This window comes from Carlito syrichta, unplaced genomic scaffold (assembly GCF_000164805.1).
Source record: "Carlito syrichta isolate Samal-C Ts95f unplaced genomic scaffold, Tarsius_syrichta-2.0.1 Scaffold69290, whole genome shotgun sequence".
Classification (NCBI taxonomy): domain Eukaryota; kingdom Metazoa; phylum Chordata; class Mammalia; order Primates; family Tarsiidae; genus Carlito; species Carlito syrichta.
Window position 1 is genome coordinate 56,327 of NW_007013386.1, and position 19,333 is coordinate 75,659.

At 42.9% G+C, this 19,333-nt stretch overlaps 1 protein-coding gene and 1 pseudogene across 1 annotated transcript in view; one reads left to right on the forward strand and one right to left on the reverse strand.

The window, feature by feature from the left end:
* The window catches only part of GNA12 (G protein subunit alpha 12), a gene marked incomplete at its 5' end in the record, with an annotated part of 56,899 nt that overhangs the window by 3,302 nt on the left and 34,264 nt on the right, over nt 1-19,333 (forward strand). The gene's annotated exons all lie outside the window — the stretch shown is intronic.
* On the reverse strand, nt 17,107-18,455 carry LOC103254013 (annotated as a pseudogene).

Sequence of the window (19,333 nt, forward strand, 5' to 3'; positions counted from 1 at the left end):
TTCCAGCTACTTGGAAGGCTGAGGCGGAAGGATCGCCGGAGCCCAGCAGATCAAGGCTGCAGTGGCCGTGAGTGTGCCACTGCACTCCATCCTGGATGACAGTGAGACTCCAACTCCAAAAAAAAAGGAAAAAAAATTTTTTTAAAGATATGGCTACCTGAAAAAGATACTGTTGAAGTCAGTTATGTTTTTGTTTTTGAATTGGGTCTCACTCTGTTGCCCAGCCTGAAGTGCTGGAATGTAGTGGCACACTCTTGACTCACCACAACCTTGGCCTCCTCTATCCTCAGCCTCCTGATAGCTGGAACTACAGGTGTGTAGCACCATGCCTGGCTAATTTTTTTTAAATTTTATTTCTTGTTGAGGGGTTTGGTAGGAGTCTCACTACATTTCCCAGGCTGGTCTCAAACTCCTGGCCTCAAACAATTCTCCCACCTCAGCTTCCCAAAGTGCTGGGATGACAGGTATGAGCCACTGCACCTGGCTCAGTGATGTATTTTTAATTACTTTAATAACCAAATGCAAATATTATGGTGTTAAATTCTTGTTTATTGTGTAGTGGGTACACAGATGTTTGTTATTCCTATACTTTGTAAATCTCCATATTTTTCAAAACAAATTCTTAGAGCATTTTATTAAAATTGCTAGATATTAGGCCCCAAGTAGTCATCATTCAATCTACAACAATAGCAAAATTTATTAAAAAACCATCTTGATTCACTGTTATCGAAGCTCTCCCTCCTCCAACTCTTTCAGTAGGCTTTTGTCTCTCTTCTCATTAAATCCTTTTCTTAGTGTCAGAAACCTTTCCAGGGTGATATTTCAGCAACTTGTTTTCTGCTTATTTTCTTCTGTGGCTGACAGAACTCTTACAGCCTCCAACAGGCTCTCGTGAAGAGACACAGCTGCTGTGAGAATTGCTGTCGGCCAGGTGTTAGGCTTTGCCCTCCTCTCTCTGCTGTCTTGGCTTTCCTTGTCATTCCAGTCACAGACAGAAACAAAAAGAGGAAGAAAAAAGGCTGTGTCTGGGGATTACCTTGTGACAGCCCTTTCTCTTCCGAAGGGAGCAGGGTGGGCATTGGGGGAGGGGACGGGGAGCTTTCCCTTTCCAAAGAGCAGGCAGCCCAGCCTCTTCCTCAGATCCACTGCCATTCACACTGGGACACCCTGGGGACTTTACTTCTGTGGCTCAGTAGAAAGGAAGGAAGATGACCTTGACAAATTAGACCTTATCTTTTATAACATAGAGGGTTTTTTATCATAAATTTAACTAATATAAACATTATCTTCTTGTGTGACCTCTTTTTAAATAAAATAATTTTTTGAACATAGCTTTAAAATTATCATTAACTAATAATGTGCTTTTAATGATTTTGCCATAAATTACCTGCTTCCTAGTATGCCTTTATTTATTTATTTTTCTTTTAGAGACTGGGTCTCGCTCTGTCACCCAGGCTGGAGTGCAGTGGCATAATCATAGGTCACTGCAGCTTCGACCTCCTGGTCTCGCCTCCCAAAGTGCTGGGATTACACGCAGGAGCCACCATGTCCCACTCTAGTATACCTTTTAATTTGGGGATCTTGTTAATTAGAATGGGTACACCAGTGTCTTTGGTGTGTAGCTCTTGACCTGAGGGTGACCTGAATTTGTATGTGGTAATCATCCTGCCCTGTCACATGGTGGATGTTCTTTCAGTGAGTCCTTTCTGCGTGCCAGGCACCTCATTTCCTCAAATAGCTGGTGGGACAGACAGACATGTGAGCAAATAATTGTAATAAAATATGATAAAGGAATATAACTGAGAAATATCCAGGCCACATGATGCATAAAGGAAAAGCAGACGACTCGACTGGCAGGAGGAGGTCAGGGGAGGTGTTTTCGGAGGAGATTTTTCTAAAGGTAGCGGGGGTGACCAGAGGACAATTGGGAGGGATCAGGCTCTGCAGATTCAGGCAGGGCTGGGGCGTGCACCAGTTGGTGGACTTGTGGGTACAGGGACAGAAATTCCAACTCACACTGGCTGAAACTGAAGGGGCTTTGTTGGCTTAAAACTGACCAAGTCTGGGGGTGGAGCGTGAGGCGCAAGCGTTATGTGCAGTTTGAGTTGTTTCTCTGCTCTGCCCTCGGCTCTGCTGGTTAATTTTTGGCCTGACTTTCCCGTGGCTGCAAGAGATGGCAGCAGAATGAAGCCTCACAGCACACACCACCACCGGGAGCAAGGAGGGGCCCTGCGTGTGGCCGGGAAGATACTGTGTGTGGGTTTTACGCTTGGGTGAGCTCTCCTGCCCTCACCTCCCAGCCGTGGTGGCAGGGATGATCCCACACAGTCTGCTGCTGTGCAGTGGGTGGGGTGGGTTTTGGAGGTAATGACAGCACTCAACCATGGCCACGTGTGTGCAGTTTGGACTACCCGTAGGCTGTGAGGTGCCATCAAGGTGCTTTTAAAGCAGGAAGTAACAGATCCAAGTTGAGATTTTTCCAGAAATCACTGTGAGTCATGTCAAAGGTGCCTGAAGAGGGGCGAGGCCAGCTAGTGAGTGCCCCTAGACTCCCTAGACTAACCCTAGATCTAACCCTAGACTCCACCTGGTGCAGTGAGATTTCAGTCAGGGCAGAGTGTGTCAACACTCGCATCTTCTGGCTTTCCTTGACAGGTTGTTTCCTGGCTAATCCTGCATTCCTGTTTGCTTCTTCCCTGCTCACTGTAATCTTCTTCAGGGAGCCCCCCCCCACATGCTGTGTGAACAGGCCAGGAAGTTCACTCAGCCAGAGAGCAGCAGATGCTGGCTCTGCAGATTCAGGCAGGGCTGGCACAGAATTCTCTAGGCACAGATAGTTACCTCTTCTTAGGAAAAAATAGACCAGTTGTTTATTGAAACAGCTTGACACCACAGGTTAACCTTCCTTTGGAAACTTGCCTGTGCTTTGCTGATGTTATTTTAATTGACTCTCAAAAGACTCTCCGAGCTTTCTCAATAAGCTTTGAAACAGTAGAGCGCTGAGCTAAATGGAGGAGGAGACAATTTGTAGCCACAGTCATCTTTTGTAATCTTTTCCGAGGCCACATAAAACCAAGTGACTTGTATGAACATTACAGCTTGTACATTTTCTGTGAATCCCATGTCCTCCTAGGAAAGAGGTCTACTGTAGTGGTTAGTCAGATACGCAGGGAACAGTTTTCATTGTGACTGGTCAACTGGGAATAAGACTTGAAATCTTACAGGAATAAGACCTTTCGTTAACAGGTTATGGTCCTGGATTGCTTGGGGACAACCAGTCGTTGCCTTCCATTGTGTCCCTGCAGCCTCTACCATTAGTCGGTTTGCCTGGGCCCACCTAGAACTAGTTGTCATCGTTTTGCAGATGGAATTCCGTGCCTTTTCCTCTTTCTTTCCTTTTCTCTCTGCTGTTCAGGCGTCCTGTAGACTTGATTTTTTGAAGCTGTGATTAGGGTCTTAGAGCACAGGAAGAGGAACCCCAGGAAGTGCCTTCAGCCTCTGGTGTTTCTCCTGGTGAAGTGTGGAACATGGAACATTTCAAGGTGCCTTTCTACTTGAAATCATGTTGGTCTCCTGCTGCTTGTAGCAGATGGCAAGTCTGTACTGCTACCAGTGAGTTTGGCGGCACGCAATGGAAAACCCAAAATAGCAGTGACACTTAGATGTGGTGAATATCTTTTCCCTGATCTGGTGGGTCTCTGTCCAGACCTCCTCAGCGTCCTGATATGTGGCTCCTGTTTTCAGGCATGGCCATCAGGCTGCGCTCTAGCCAGACAGATGGAGGAGGGCGGGAAGGGGGATCTATCCTCTTCCTTTTAGGGTGACTTCCTAGCAGTGCTGTCTAACACGCCCTCATACATTTCATAGACTTGAACTTAGACACAAGACCGTAGTGGCCAGGGAGGCTGTGCCATGTGGCCCAAGGAGGAGGGCAGAACGCGTTGAGAGGAAACATCGAGCAGCCTGGGGGAGCCTGGATGGACACTCAGGGTGGCCACAGGAGGATTCTTCTGCAGACTCTTGGTTCTCCATTTTCCCCCATATTTGTTTTTTTTTTTTCTTCTGTGGTAATAATTGAGAACATGGCTACGAATCCAGACTACGTTTTCTGCTTTCTCTATGGTTAAAAGTAGCCCTTGGACTAAGTTGTGGGTCCTGCTCTTAAAATAGCATCTGCCCTCAGTTTCTCTCCCTCTTCCTGATGGATGGCCAGTGTCAGGAATCTGAGTGGCCAGAGTGAAACTAAGGTGGAGGGCACATTACTCAGTACCACAGAGGCACCCCAGTCCATCCGGGTTAAGTCTCTGAGTCTTGGCTTGTAGCCCTGACTAAAGGAGCTTTCTAGAGTGACCTTTCCCAGAAAGCTTGGAAGGAGGGGGGTACCAGGGGAAGGGAGAAATGTGTTCTGGCCAGAAGAATACCAAGTGCAGAGGCCCTGTAGGGGGAGCGGCTTTGTGCTCCAGAATGTGGCAAGGATGCCGCTGAGGTGGAGTCAGGGAGCAGGTGGTACCTGAGGGAGGGGTTCATGGGGCCTCGGGAAGGGCTTGCTTTGGGTGGAGCCGTGATATAGTTTGCTTTACATTTTAATGGGATTGCTTTGGCAGCCGTGTTGGTCATGAAAAGAAGGAGACCTGTTTGGAGGCCCTCCAAGCGATCGAGGTGACAGTAATGGAGGTGATGAGACGCCTGAGAACTGGAGAGGGATTTGGAAGCCTTCTCACCTGCTGCTCATCCCTGTGCAACAGCCTCGATGGAGATCGAGCCCCAGTGTTGTTTTGTTAATTTGAGACGTTTGCTGGATAGTCTAGTGCCTATCTTTGTAAGTGCACCCAGGCTGCCTCTTTGTCTGGAACCTGTCCCCAGAGTGTCACCCTAAGTGCATCTAGAGCCCTACTTCCCAGGGCCTTCCCCCGTCTCCTCATTTCCTGAAGGTCTTAAGGTAGGCGTGCTGGGGTAGGGACACTCAGCGTAAGGACGTTGAGTGGAAGAGGGAAAGGCCTGTAGCAGTTCAGAGACACCCCAGTCCAGGTAAAGCATCAGCTGTTGGAGAATACTTGAGTTCTAAAATGTTCGATTAGTATTTAATTAGAAAAAATTCGCGGGGCTCGGTGGCTCAGCCTGTAATCCCGCGCCTTTGGGAGGCTGAGGTGAGTGGACTGCCTGAGCCCACGGGTTCGAGACCCGCCTGGGCAACTTGGCGAGACCTCATCTCTACAATAAATCAAAATGAGCCGGATGTGGTAGCGCGCGCCTGTAGTTCCAGCTACTCGGAAGGCTGAGGCGGAAGGATCACCAGGGCCCAGCAGGTCGAGGCTGGGTGACAGAGTGAGACTCCTACTCAAAAAAAAAAAGAAAAAAATTCAAGTCGGCAAATAGTACCAATTTATGTTCCTGCTAAGGTATACCCTCTCACAGAGTATATGAGAAGATTTCCTCCCTGTACCCCAGCTGTATAGTTTTATTCCTCTTAAATTTTTGCCTGCTTGATAAGTAAAACTTTCTAGTATTATTGGTTCTCTTCATACATTTATTGGCCATTTATATTTTGTCTTTTGTGAGTTGGCTATTGATAGTTTTTGCTTCTTTTTTCTGTGGGGAACAAGTTTCTTTTCATTTGTATACCAGTCTAGTACCAGCGCTTATTTTTTTTTCTAACTTCTTTTGCTTTTTTTCAGCTTTTTAGTTTTAAATAATTATAGCTGGGTGCAGTAGCTCATGCTTATAATCCTAGCACTCTGGGAGGCCTCGGTGGGAGTATCCCTTGAGGCCAGGAGTTCAAGAGCAGCCTGTGTCACATAGCAAGACCCCCCCATCTCTAAAAAAATAATAAAATTTAACAATGTATTTTCAAAAAGAAATAATTATAGAGTCACAGGAAGTTGTAAAGATAGTCCCTTGTATCCATTACCCCGTCTCCCCACGTAGTTACATCTTACATGACTACAGTGTAGTATGAAAACCGGGAGATTGATATGGGTTCCAATATGTGTGTGGTTCTATACCACTTAATTGCATGTGTAGGTCCATGTACTACTACCTCAGTCGAAATTCAGAACTGTCCCACCGTCAATATCTCCCTCATGCTACCCCTCTAGAGTTATACCTTTTTATTTGAGTAGTGTTCCGTGGTATGGAGGTTCCACAGGTTATTTATCTAAAAAGTAGTATACAGGGGGTACCAAAAAATGTATATACATTTTTTTTTTTTTTTTTTTTTTTGAAAACAAGATTTATTGAGAGGACAGAAAAGGTTCCACAGTGGGAGGGGACCCAAGGGGGATGCCCTGTATACACATTTTTTTAAGTATGATGGTCGCACAAAAGATAATGTTAATCAAATGAATGGCATCACCATGCAACAGGCAGGACAGTCAAAGAAAATGGCAGAAGCATGGTTGAGCAAACGTCTTACTACACATTGCTGCCATAATTTGATTCAACTTTGAAAAGTAATACATCATGCCGGGCTCAGTGGCTCAGCCTGTAATCCCGCGCCTTTGGGAGGCTGAGGTGAGTGGATTGCCTGAGCCCGCGGGTTCGAGACCCGCCTGGGCAGCAAGACCTCATCGCTACAATAAATCAAAAAATCAGCCAGGCGTGGTAGCTCATGCGTGTAATTCTGGCTACTTGGAAGGCTGAGGCAGAAGGATCACCAGGGCCCAGCAGGTCGAGGCTGCGGTGGCCGGGAGCGGCTGCTGCACTCCAGTCTAGGCTACAGAGTGAGACTCCAACTCAAAATAAAAAAAAAGAAAGAAAGAAAAGTAATGCATAGATAACATCTCTTAAAATGTGTAATATACACACACATGCAGGTAATATACATATGTATGTGAAGGATATCATTTCTTATCTCATACACTAGGTCAGAATGTCAGAAATTTACATAATTTCTGGAGAAAATGGAGTTATATTTTAGATACTAAAATGTCATAACTCACTTTCTTAATTTTGGTTTGGGTGTGTGTGTGTGTGTGTGTGTGTGTGTGTGTGTGTGTGTGTGTGTATGTGTATGTGAACTTTGTTTCTCCTAAAACTAAATTAACTTCCGTAGTGTGATTTGGAGCTTTCTTAAAACTTGCTGTTAAAGTCAGAAGGTCTTGAGAAATTCTCTTAACCAAATCCTCCTCTTTGATATTGATGCCATTTGAGGCCTATGAGTTGGAGACATTTGCCCGATATGACTCAAAGCTAACGAATGGCCTGGCCAAGATTATAGTGCAAAGAACTTAGAGTAGCCCAAGTAGTTTAATGCTTATTTGGGTCCTGATCCCCGCTGAGAGGGGGTGGGACACTTAGTTTTCCTCTGGGGTGGCTCTTGCCTAAGGACACAGAAGCAGGAAGCTGAGGTATTTGCTATTCTTGGATCCTGTACTGGTGAGAAACTTGTGTGTTCTTGCTTATGATGTTGGCCTTTCCCCTTCATTTCATTAATCAGGAATAGTATTATATACTTGTAAACCTCTAAAAACCTACGCTTTTAGTTTAAAAAGAATGGAGCGGTATATATGTTAACATAGATCCTTAAGCCAATGTGACATAGTGGCCCAGGGTAGAAATGTGATAAATAGATTAACAAAATATTTTACATGATAGCAAGGCCAGAAGCCCTAAAGAAAAATAATAATGAACTTGATTACATAAACATTTTAAACTTTCATGTGGCAACAGTCAGCATAAGGAAAATTGAGAGGCATATGACAAATTAGCAGGAAAATCGCAACATATAAAAAAGCTACCCCAGGCTCAGTGGCTCACTCCTGTAATCCCAGAACTTTGGGAGGCTAAACCCAGGTGTTTGAGACCAGCCTGGGCCATAGTGAGACCTCGTCTCTACAAAAAATTTTAAAAAGCTAGCCGGGCATGGTAGCACGCCTGTAGCCCAAGCTACTCTGGAGCTGAGGGGAAAGGATTGCTTGGGCACAGGTGTTCTAGGCAGCAGTAAGCTGTGATCATGCCACTGCACTCCAGCCTGGGCAACAGAGTGAGGCCTCAACTCAAAAAACAAAGCAAAACTTTTTTACATGTTAAAAAAGAATGTGTAAAACAACTACAACCTGCATGAGAGAGCCCTTGTGAATCAATAAATGAGGGATTTATTCCTATTAGAAAACTGAGTGAAAGAAGTAAGGTCAGCAACCTTGCTACTAAAGTCATGGGAATACAATAATGAGATAACTTTTTGCTGGTGAGATTGGCAGTGATTTAAAGAATAGTACTCTGAGCTGATTGGGTCTCAGGAAACAGGTAGTATCCTACATAAATGATAGGACTATAAAGTGATGAATATGTAAAGCAGTTTGTGTCAAAACATCAAGTGTTATTATATCCTTTGGCAGTAATTCATCACCCAAGGAATGTATTCTGAAGCAATAATTGTAAGATTTCCAGCTTCTTGTTATAGTGGACTAGTTATTCAAAGACATGCTGAAAATAACTTAAAATGTTAGATTAAATGTTAAAAATAACTTTCTAAGCCTCTAAGCACTGAGGGGATTATAAAGAATCACCAGGCCAAACCCTAAGAGTGAGGGAGCAGCAGAGCCCTAGTGCCTGATTTTCCCTGAGACAGTTGTGAGCTAAACTCAACTTGAGCTGTGGTTTTTGACAGATCTTTTGGGGTCTGGAAAGGGGAGTGGAAAGTTTAGGTTGACAAAGTTGGAGAATCTGATAGGAAACTCCCCTGTAATGAGCTGGAACCTCAAAGGGTCAGGTTGAACTGAAAGGATGTCCACAAACAGGAGACAGTAGAGGGACAGGGCAGGAAGAGGGGAAAAGACAAAATACATTCTACCCAGGGGCTGGCTTTCCTGAGACTTGTCACCCAAATTCCTAGTACCAGACAATCCAGGCAACACCTATTCTTTGAATCTAAAGTGACACCAAACAGGTAACATACCCAAGTGCCTGGTAGAAGCAAACAGAAACCCTCTAAAAAAGACATTTTAATCCTAACCCTTGTAGATTCCTCACAGAAGGTAGTTTTTAAGTTCAGGGCATCAGAGATATAACCAGGCTCACAAGGACACATGACACTCAGACAACCAAGTCAGACCTTCACTCTTTAGATATGGACTTATCAGTCACAGATTTTGAAACAACTGCACTTTGTGTGTTTGTTTGTTTGTTTGTTTGTTTGTTTTGAGTTGGAGTCTCACTTTGTTGCCTAGGCTGTAGTTTAGTGGGATGGCCACCATAGCCTCGATCTGCTGGGTTCAGGCAATCCTTCCATCTCAGCCTTCCTTCCAAATAACTGGAACCACATGCATGTGCCACCACACCTGGTTAATCTTTTGATTTATTGTAGAGACGAAGTCTCACCAAGTTGCCCAGGCTGGTCTCAAACCCCTGGACTCAGGCGATCCTTGCAGCCTGGCCAGTGTGTTTAAAGAAATAAAAGTTAAAAGATATCTCAAGAAAAACTGGACATAGTTAAAAGTGACTGAATATTAAAAACAAAAACTAGAGCTTCTAGAATTGAAAAACGTAAAACCAAAAACCTCCATGGATATGTTAGGCAGCAGAGCATTAGTAAACAAGAAGAAATAAAGAAATAAAGTATCAAGAATGTAGAAATGAGAGACAGAGAGGGAAGATATGAAAGACAGGTCGAGAGAATGGAGGATGGGTGAGAAAGTCTAGTGTAATTTAAGCCAGAGTCACAGGAAGCAGAACTGGGGGTAGTGCAATGTCTGACGAGATCATGGTTGATAAATCACAGTCAAGACATCCAAGAAGATTTTAAAGAAGAAACCTATGACTAGACAAAACATAACAAAACTGAAGAAACCAATGGCAAAAAGAAAAATCTTTAAAGCAGTTACAGAGAAAAGTAGATGTGAACTTTCAAGGAGGGACAGCTTTCTTCCCAAGAGCTACAGTGGAGGCCAGAAAGAATGGAATGATACCTTGAGGTTTGTCTTCGAGAGAGCTTAACTGTCAATCTGAATTCTGTGACACTGAGGGCAGAATAGAGACATTTGCAGGCAGAGGTTGATTGGTAGCAAGAGGAAAGTGATTCCAGATGGAAGGTTTGAAACATAAGAAAGTAGATTAATTTTATCTACTTTTTTCTTTTGTTGCTCTTATTTAATAATTCTAATATTTATAATAATTCGAATATTTAATATTCTAATAATTCATTGTCAAACCCAAGGTAATTAAGTTGTACTCCTTTGTTTTCTTATATTTATTATTTTGCATTTAGGCTGTTGATACATTTTGAGTTAATTTTTGTAAATGGAATGAGAAAGGTGTCCAAAAAGTCAGTTGTTCCAGCACAATTTGTTGACTGTCTCTTCTTTCCATATTGAATGTTGAAAATCAGTTAGAACACAAAGGTGTGCTATTCTGATTACTATAGCTTTATAGTAAGTTTTGAAAGTGGGAGGTGTGAATCCTCCAGCTTTGTCTTTGTTTCCTCATAGTGGTCTTGACTTGCATTCCCTTGAGGGCCAATGTTTTGAAGAAGAATAAAATGGGAGGACTTTTTATATCACAAAGATCAACAAACTTTGGCCCATAAGCTAAATTTCATGTGGCTTATTTTATTTTAGTGTCCCCCTCTACCTCATTAAGAAGTTCTTTTTTACATGTTTTAAGGCTTGGAAAAAAAGAATAGACAATAAAGACAACTATATGTATTTATTGTTTGCCCCTTTACCGAAAAAATTTTCTAACCTCTTTATCATCTGAATGATTTATTTTTTTTTAACGGACTGTAAGACCCAATACAGTGAAGGTATTGGCGCAGAATTAGATAGGTAGAATGGTGAAACTACATAGAGAGTAATGAACTTGGATCCTGATACACACTCAATTTTAAATGGATTAGAGACCTAAATTTAAAAAAACCCATATATCTGATAAATATTTGTATAATATCAGGAGAATCTTCATGATCTCAGTGTAGGAAGAATTTCTTAAGGTACTAAAATTGCAAATCCAAGAGGAAAAGAGTAATAATTTGAATACAAATTAAAATGAAGAACTTCCGTTCATACAGATACCACCAGCTGTGGAAGTGAAGTTGTTTGCAATCACAGAAGCCTAAATATCCAGAATATTTAAAGAACATTCACAAATCTGCAAGAAATAGGCAATTCAATAGAAAAACAAGTTAAATCTTTGAACAGGCACTTCTGAGAGGAGGAAATGATATTATACACTCACCAGACTTGCAAAAAATTAGAACATCTGACAATTCCAAGAATTGGCAAGGATGTGGAATAACAGGAACTCTAATACACTGCAGTGCTGGTGGGAAATTGTAATTGGTATATCCAGTTTGGAAAACAGATTGTTATTATTTACTAAGTTTAGTATTCCCTGAGGTTCAGTAATCCCACTCCTAGGTATAAAAAGACATGTATGTAAATATTCATAGCAGCATTATTTATGATTGAAAACAGTCCAAATGTTCCTCAACAGCAAAATGGGTAAATACATTGTCTTTTATTCCTGAGTAGTGTTGTAAAAATGAGCAGAGGACACTCCCCTCAACAATATGGTGAATCTCACCGGTACTGTAATGTTGAACCAAAGATAGCAGATAGGAAAGAATCCATACATTGTGCTTTCACTCATGTGAAGACACACATACAGTATGATAACAATAAGAATTTAACCACATTGTTGAAGAATACACACATAGGAAATAAAACTACAGGGAAAGATATCACAAGTACCAAGATAGTGGTTGCTTCCAGAAGACCAAGTGAATGTTTTTATGAGGACGCTTCTGAGGTGCTGGTTGTGGTCCACTTCTTAACCTTGATGGTTGCTGCTTTATCAGTTAAATTGTATATGTATCTTTTGTGTACTTTTCCTTTATTATGTTACAATTTATAATAATAAAAATTTTAAAGGGCAAATAATTAGATGAATATGCAAAGATTATTTGTAAGAATGTTGATTGTATTGCTTATCAAAGCAAAAACAAAACAAAAAGGAAACAACCTAAATATTTACCAGTAGGGTTGGCTGACTAAATTAGAATATTGAGCATGTGATGAAATACTGTCTAGCAATGAGAAAGGCTAAGAGAAAACTGTATATTGACATGGAAAGAAGCCTCTGACACATCAAGTGAAAAAAACAGGTTACAAAGCAAATTGTATAGACTGCTTATATTTAGAAAGCGGGGGAAATGTATACATATAACCCATAAAAATTAATACCTGAACTACCTCAGTTATCTTTCTCTTTAATTTTATATTTATAACTGTAACAACATGTTTTTTTGTTTTGTTTTGTTTTTTTAAGTCAGAATCTTACTTTGTTACCCAGGCTGGAGTGCAGTGGCATGCTCATGGCCACCACAGCCTTGACCTACTGGGCTCAAGCGATCCTTCCACCTCAGCCTTCCAAGTAGCCAGAAGTACAGGCACCCGCCATCACACCTAGCTAATTTTTTGATTTATTGTACAGACGAGGTCTTGTCAATTTGTCCAGGCTGGTCTCAAACCCTGGGCTCAGGCAGTCTTCTCACCTCTACCTCCCAAAGTGCTGGGATTACAGACATGAGCCACTACCCCTAGCCAACAACATGCATTTTCTAAGTTATTTTTATTTTTAATTGTAGTCAAAACATGTATTATTTTTATAATCAGAAAAAACCAGAAAACATTTTTTAGAACAAATTATAAAAATTAATGTCAACAGAAAACAATTGTATATAGCTTATGTAATATTTCTGAAAGAAGGCTCACAGTTTAAATAGTTCTGGTTACTATTAATCTGAAAATTTCAAAAGATAGTAGTATCAACCCCCTTTCCCACCTCCTTTTATTAGATTTCAACAAATTTAGTCAGCTTCCACAAGAACTGAGTGAAGCCTAGTGAGTGGGAGGAGCTCTGGTCTCTCTCACCACTCTTGCTACATATTACTGGAGCTTCAGTTCCTTAGCAATCAAAGAGGGCCGCAATACACTCCTTTTTAGACTGACTGTGGGAGCTGTGAAAGCATCTAGCACCGTGCTTGGCAAGTCGTATTTGTTTACTAATCTGGTTCCCTGATTTAGAATTTCTTTTGTGCTCAACAGTGGGTTATGAGCTATAGAAGGAGTGATTCTCTTCCTTTTATCATGCCTGAAGCGGGGCCTGTATTATCCAATGTGTGGAGAAGCAGTCAGAATTTAGCTCCAACTTTATGCAAGTGGGGAGCTGTTAGAGTGTCATGGAGGCAATTAGACTAACTTAGGTGGTTTCTCATGAAAGATGAAATTCTAGCCAGGTGCAGCGGCTCACGCCTGAAATCCCAGCACTTTGGGTGGCAGAGGCGAGAGGATTGCCTGAGCCCGTGGGTTCGAGACCAGCCTGGGCAACTTGGCGAGACCTTGTCTCTACAGTAAATCAGAAAAATTGCTGGGCTTGGTGGTGCACACCTGTTGTTCCAGCTACTTGGAAGACTGAGGCAAAAGAATCGCCTGAGCCCAGCAATTTGAGGCTGCAGTGGCTATGAGCATGCTACTGCACTCCAGCCTGGGCAACAGAGTGAGACTCCAACTCAAAAAAAAGAAAGAAAGAAAGGTTAAATTCTCGGAGGAGATGGGAGGGAAGAGGCATTGGGCTGATAAAATTTTGAAGTGGTAAGTGGTAATGAGACTGAACAGCTGAGCTGTTCTAGTGAAAGAGGCAGCTAGAAAAAGTAGGTCTGCCTTATTCTGGCTGTTCTTAGAAAAGCTTTTCTGAGAATTTTGCATGTAAGTCAAATGAAATGGTTGATTTATTAACTTATGATTTTTTTCTTTCTTCCTTTTTAAAAATTGTGGTGAAATTTTTCTTTGCTAAGACTCTTATTTCTAAACTTTTCAAGCAGACCAGCATTAACAATGGAATGTGTGTATCCCAGGGATTCTTTGGAAACTCTCAGGTTAAGGTGGCATAGTATAGATTATTGGCATAGTGTAGTTTACGTGTACGTATTTCTTCTGAGGAATTCTTTGTGATGTGAATGCAGTTGTGATTTGTCATTTGGTAAATAGGTCAAGAGATTGAAAGGCCCCTTGTCTTCTGAATTGGAAAACATCCTTACTTAGGATCATCAGGAATATCTCAGAAGTTTTAATCAACTTTTAAAATTTCCTTGCATGTGACTTTAAGGTTTAGTAATAAATCTGAGTTATTATTTATGACTTTTTAGATCTGAGTAGGCAGATTCCATGGTAGTAGTATTTTCATCATGTTTTCTGTCTTAGCTAGGGCTGCTACGACAAAATATCACAGAGTGAGTGGTTTGAACAACAGACATTTATTTCTCATTGTTCTCTAGGCTGAGACTCCAAGATCAAGGTGTTGGCAGATTGGGTTCTTGGTGAGGGCTCTCTTCCTGGCCTGCAGATGTTCACTTTCTTGCTATGTCCTCACATGGTGGAGAGAGAGAAGCAACTTGGTATTTCGCTTCTTAAAAGGGCACTAATCATATCATAGGTTTCCACCCACCATGACCTCATCAAACCCTAATTACCTCCCAAAGGCCCCACCTCCAAATACCATTCTGCTGGGGATTAGGGAGTCAACATAAACATTTTGGGAGGATACCTTCAGTTCATAACAGTGTCGTGTTGTGAAATATATATTTGTTCTTTGTCTCCATTTCCAAACATATAGCCTCACCCTTTCAGGTATGTGGTATAATTGAACTAAGAGGCAACAGTATTATCTCTTCTTTTGAAGCCAGCTTCCTTCCTTCCTTCCTTCCTTCCTTCCTTCCTTCCTTCCTTCCTTCCTTCCTTCCTTCCTTCCTTCCTTCCTTCCTTCCGTTGGGGTCTCACTCTGTCACCCAGGCTGGAATGCAGTGGCATGATCAAGACAAGGCAGCCTTGACCTCCTGGGCTCAAGTGAGTCTTCTACCTCAGTGTTCCAGGTAGTTGGGACTACAGGCACACACCATCACACTCGGCTAATTTTGGGGGTTTTTTGTAAAGATGAGGTTTTACTGTACTTGAACTCCTGGACTCAAGCAATCCACTCCCCTCAACTACCCAAAGTGCTGCAATTACAGGCATGAGCCACTGCACCTGGCCTCTGAAGCCTCTTTTGAGATGTTAATGTACTATTGGATATCTCTCTTACATGACCCATTTATTTATTCCTTCACTTTCAGCTACTATCATTCTTTGTCTTCATTTATGCCCAAACTTTTTCACCTTTGCAAGGAGCATTAATTTCAGTCACTTTGCTGGTCTTGATTGCAGGCAGCAATGTAATCTAGCAAGTGCCTCCCACTGAGTCCACTTCCATTCAGATAGGGTACTATACACAGGTACAGGACTAGTGGCCCATATGTACCACCAGGCGATAAAACTGCATTCATTGTTAACCCCAGTTTTGAGGGAGTGAAGACACAGCCCACGTCCATCAGGTCCTTGGCAGTTCTGACATAGATTTTAAAAAACATAGCTACAACTTGGAAGGCTGAGGTGGAGGGATCGCCTGAGCCCAGCAGGTCGAGGCTGTGGTGGCCGTGAGCGTGCCACTGCACTCCAGCCTGGGCGACAGAACGAGACACTGACTCCAAAAAAAAAAACCCAACCAAAACAAACAAACAAAAAAACGTAGCTACAGTTTCTTGCTTCTGAGTCGGCTCTGCTTCTAGCACTTGTAGTTGCAGCCCTGGTCCTGGTACCGCTGGTAGGGGGAGTAGGGGAGTTGAGGTGATGTTGGCAGGAAAGAAAAAAGCGTAATTGTTATGATCATCATTATACCAGAGTGCACCTCCCTTGGCAAGAGTTGCCTAGTCGTGCCAGCATCTTCCCCCACTCCTTCTTTCCCAGACCCAGAGAAACAGGGGAGACTCTAGTGGGAACTCCATCTCACCCCGTGTTAAGCGCCTGAAGGTGTGTGAGCCAGCCCTTAGTGCCTTTTTAAAGCAACAGAGTCTCACTATGTTGTTCAGGCTCCCCTTGCACTCCTGGCCAGTGATCCTCCCGCCTCAGCCTCTTGAGTAGCTGGCCTTCCAAGCGTGAGCCACCACACCTGGCTCTAAAAGACACCTTATGCTCTCGTCTCCCCCTGGTTTAGACAGCCGGTCTTCTGGTTACCTGCTCCACTGCTCTATCGAGCCGTTGTGTGGGGTCGTCTCTCTACCCAGTGCTGGCTGTTGTGGGCTGGGCCTGAGGAAACGATGGTCAGTCATCCAAATCCATGTAATGTCTTCTGTTCCGCTTTTCCTATGGCAATCTGAGCATTTGTGTCTCCTACCAGGTAAGCAAAGCACTGTCAGAGTCATTGTCTATTCCTGTTAGGACCCCGGGGTTCCCCACATCCATCTCACTTGCCAGCAGTGTTCAAGCCATCCCACCACAGAAACTGCCCCTCAGCCAGCAGTAGACAGCACAGTTGCCTTCACACTTAGCTGCACAGAGCCTCTTCGCAGTACAGGTCTGGGCCCTGGACCCCTGGGTAATCTGATCCAGGTAGTCTGGGGAAGGTGAGGGGTGGCTCTCTGCTATCTGGCGGGAAGCTCCTGAGGTGAGTCTGATGCCTGGTCAGTATTGAAAGCCATTGAGAATCTCTGAGGTCTCGTCCACTCCCGATGTGGTTAGGAGCCTGGTCCCTCTACTTTTTTTTTAATTAAAAATTTTCCAATCCTTCTCTACTTTATTAATGCTGACCATCGTGGAATTTATGTATTTAACATTTGTTGTACATTTTCAATCATCTTTAGATTCTGAATCATTTTTCCATAATTAAGTTAATGTAGGTACATTGGTTTGTCTTTTATAGAAAACACTTACCTTTAGGACACAGGCAGGGACAAGTATAATTTGCAAATGCTACAAAGATGATTCCAAATCTCAGTTAACCACTTTTCCAACTGCAACCACTCATTTAGTCTTTAATGATCACAGACACCAAAAACAACTGCTTACACATATCTGTGTGAGATTCTAGTGGCTTAGAAATCCCTGAAAGAAGAATAAGCTGTGATTATTGAGAAGCTCAGAACACTGTCAAGGCTTAGTTGCAAAGTCTTTAACAGAAGGCCACAAGTATTGTTTTCCTAAGAGGAGCTAGGAGCGATAGTTGTTATTTAGTAATGCATTGAAATGGCATTGCCTAGTGTGAGTTTTGCACAGAAACCTCAGGTCACCTCTTCTGGAGCGATTATTTTGGATAAACTTCCACTATCATAGCATGGCCCTGTCCTCCAGCTGCACAGGCTTCCACTAAACCATACTGGCTTCCTTCCTTCCATAATCTTTTGGCAGCTGCCATGACCAACCGGCAGCAGTGGCCCCAAATGGGTGTCTGAGGGACAACCATCCACTCCAGTTATTAAACGTCTCCAAGGGAGGCAATCCAACCTTGGTTTTTCTACCCATGTGGTTTTGTGCAAACCAGTCAGAATCCATGGCTTTAAAATTAGCCAAAATCTGACCTGACAAAGTTTCGTGAAATTCAAAAGCATCAGTATCATTTATGGTTAATCCTGCCTTTTCTAGGACTTTTTGGAGTAGCATATGTTGGATCCTGAGACACATACATGAAGTCCCTCAGATATGCCTTCAGCTTATAACTTGTGGCCAGAGCTTTTTCCTCTGCCATAATCAGCATTGCAGATGCACCATCAGTCAGGAAAGAAGGGTTTGCAGCTGTCACTGTGCCATAAGGCTTGATGAACATAGATTTTAGTTTGGCCATCTCTCCAGAGAGGAAGGACGGATGCCATTATCTTTAGTAACTGTATCTTTTTCTGGTACACTGAAGAGTACATCAGAAAGGAGTCCTTCATCCTATGCCTTCTTAGACAGATTGTGAGAACGCAGTGCATAGTCATCCTGTTCCAGTCGAGAAACATGGCATGGCAATGGCCAGCTGGTCTGCCGAGTGGCCCATCGTCTCGCTGGTGGAGAACTCAGCCACCACAGGGAGCTCAGGTGATAGGAAATTCAATCTGAATTTATAGAGTAAAGATAGTTGCTGGCCCCGAGTCTTGGCCTTGTTGAGATCAAGCATCATTTTCCTCAGTTTTCTTGAATGACAAACAGGAACATCGGACATTAACTCGACACCACCTGCCACAATCACACCACACTGGCCAGAAGCAATCAAGCCAACACCTGTGGTCATGGCTTGGTTGGCAGAGATGCAAGCCGTGGTGACAGTGTGAGCAGGAATCTTGTCAGAGAAGCCAGCTCTGAGGGCAGCCTCTACCACATTGCTTGCTTTCATCTCCTGAATAACTGTGCCAAAGATGATATAATCAACAACTTCCTTTGGGACATTGGTCCTGTGCAACAAACTCGTAAGCGCTGCTCTCGCCAAGTCACGTGGCCTCAGGTCTTTATCTGAAGCTCCTGACAACAAAAACTGGAGTGCGAACACCATCCACTACCACAATATTCCTTATATTGGGTTTGGCTAAGGTCTTCTTTGATTTGGTCTGGACAGCTGGGGCAGTTCTTAGCTGGAAGGAACAACTCAGAGGTCTTAAGGAAAATTTGAGGGCCCATTTTGATGTACTGGGCAGATTTTTAAAAGAGTAAGTCAAGATTAAGTAAGTAGTCATTCGGAAATCTTAGCTTGCATCCCCTCGGGCACCCGCTCAGGGCCCCCTCTGCTTAAATTCACAGGCAGGATTCAATGCAGATGTCCTTTCCTTAAAAAAACCTACTGCTTTAGAACAGGCTGTTTGGATAAGCCATAGACGTTCAGTATCCAAGACTCCCAAGTGCCCATAGACCCAGCAGTTCTGCTTTCTGCTGCGTTTCTGAATAGAGCTGGCAGAGTGCTTTGGCTCCAGCCCTTTTTGAGACACTGGGCACGATGGTCCTCCTGAGCTCTGGTGGCAGAGGCAGAAGGGATTGGGAATCAGGGCTTTATTTGCAGCTTATTTTTCCTCCTGTCTGTATTCTTTTATTGTTCTTTATCTTCTAGAACTTGAGACCCTTACTTAAATCCTCATCACCAGGACAGTTCAGATTGGTGTTGTCTCATTCCTCTCAGCCTCATGTGGTGGTATTCAACGCTAAATGAGGTAAAACAAAAGCAGTGTTCTGGTGTACTGACATCAGAACAAGGATCATTTGATCTAGCTTATTCATATTCAATCTGAACGCCCTAGAAACTAATTACAGGTTTGTCTGTAGAGAGAACTGGGTAGCTGGGAGACTGACTTATTTCCCGATCCCTCTCCTTCCCTTTTACAAGTTTTGTACTATGTGCATGTATCACCTGTTCCAAAACTTTAGGCATTAGTGATTCATAATAGAAAGGAAGTCATTCATAACACCATGAAAAGTCCACATTATATAACACTTCAGACACGTATATTACCACCAGATTTGAAAGAGATGTCAGTAAGTTAAATTATACAATTCATGCTATTTTT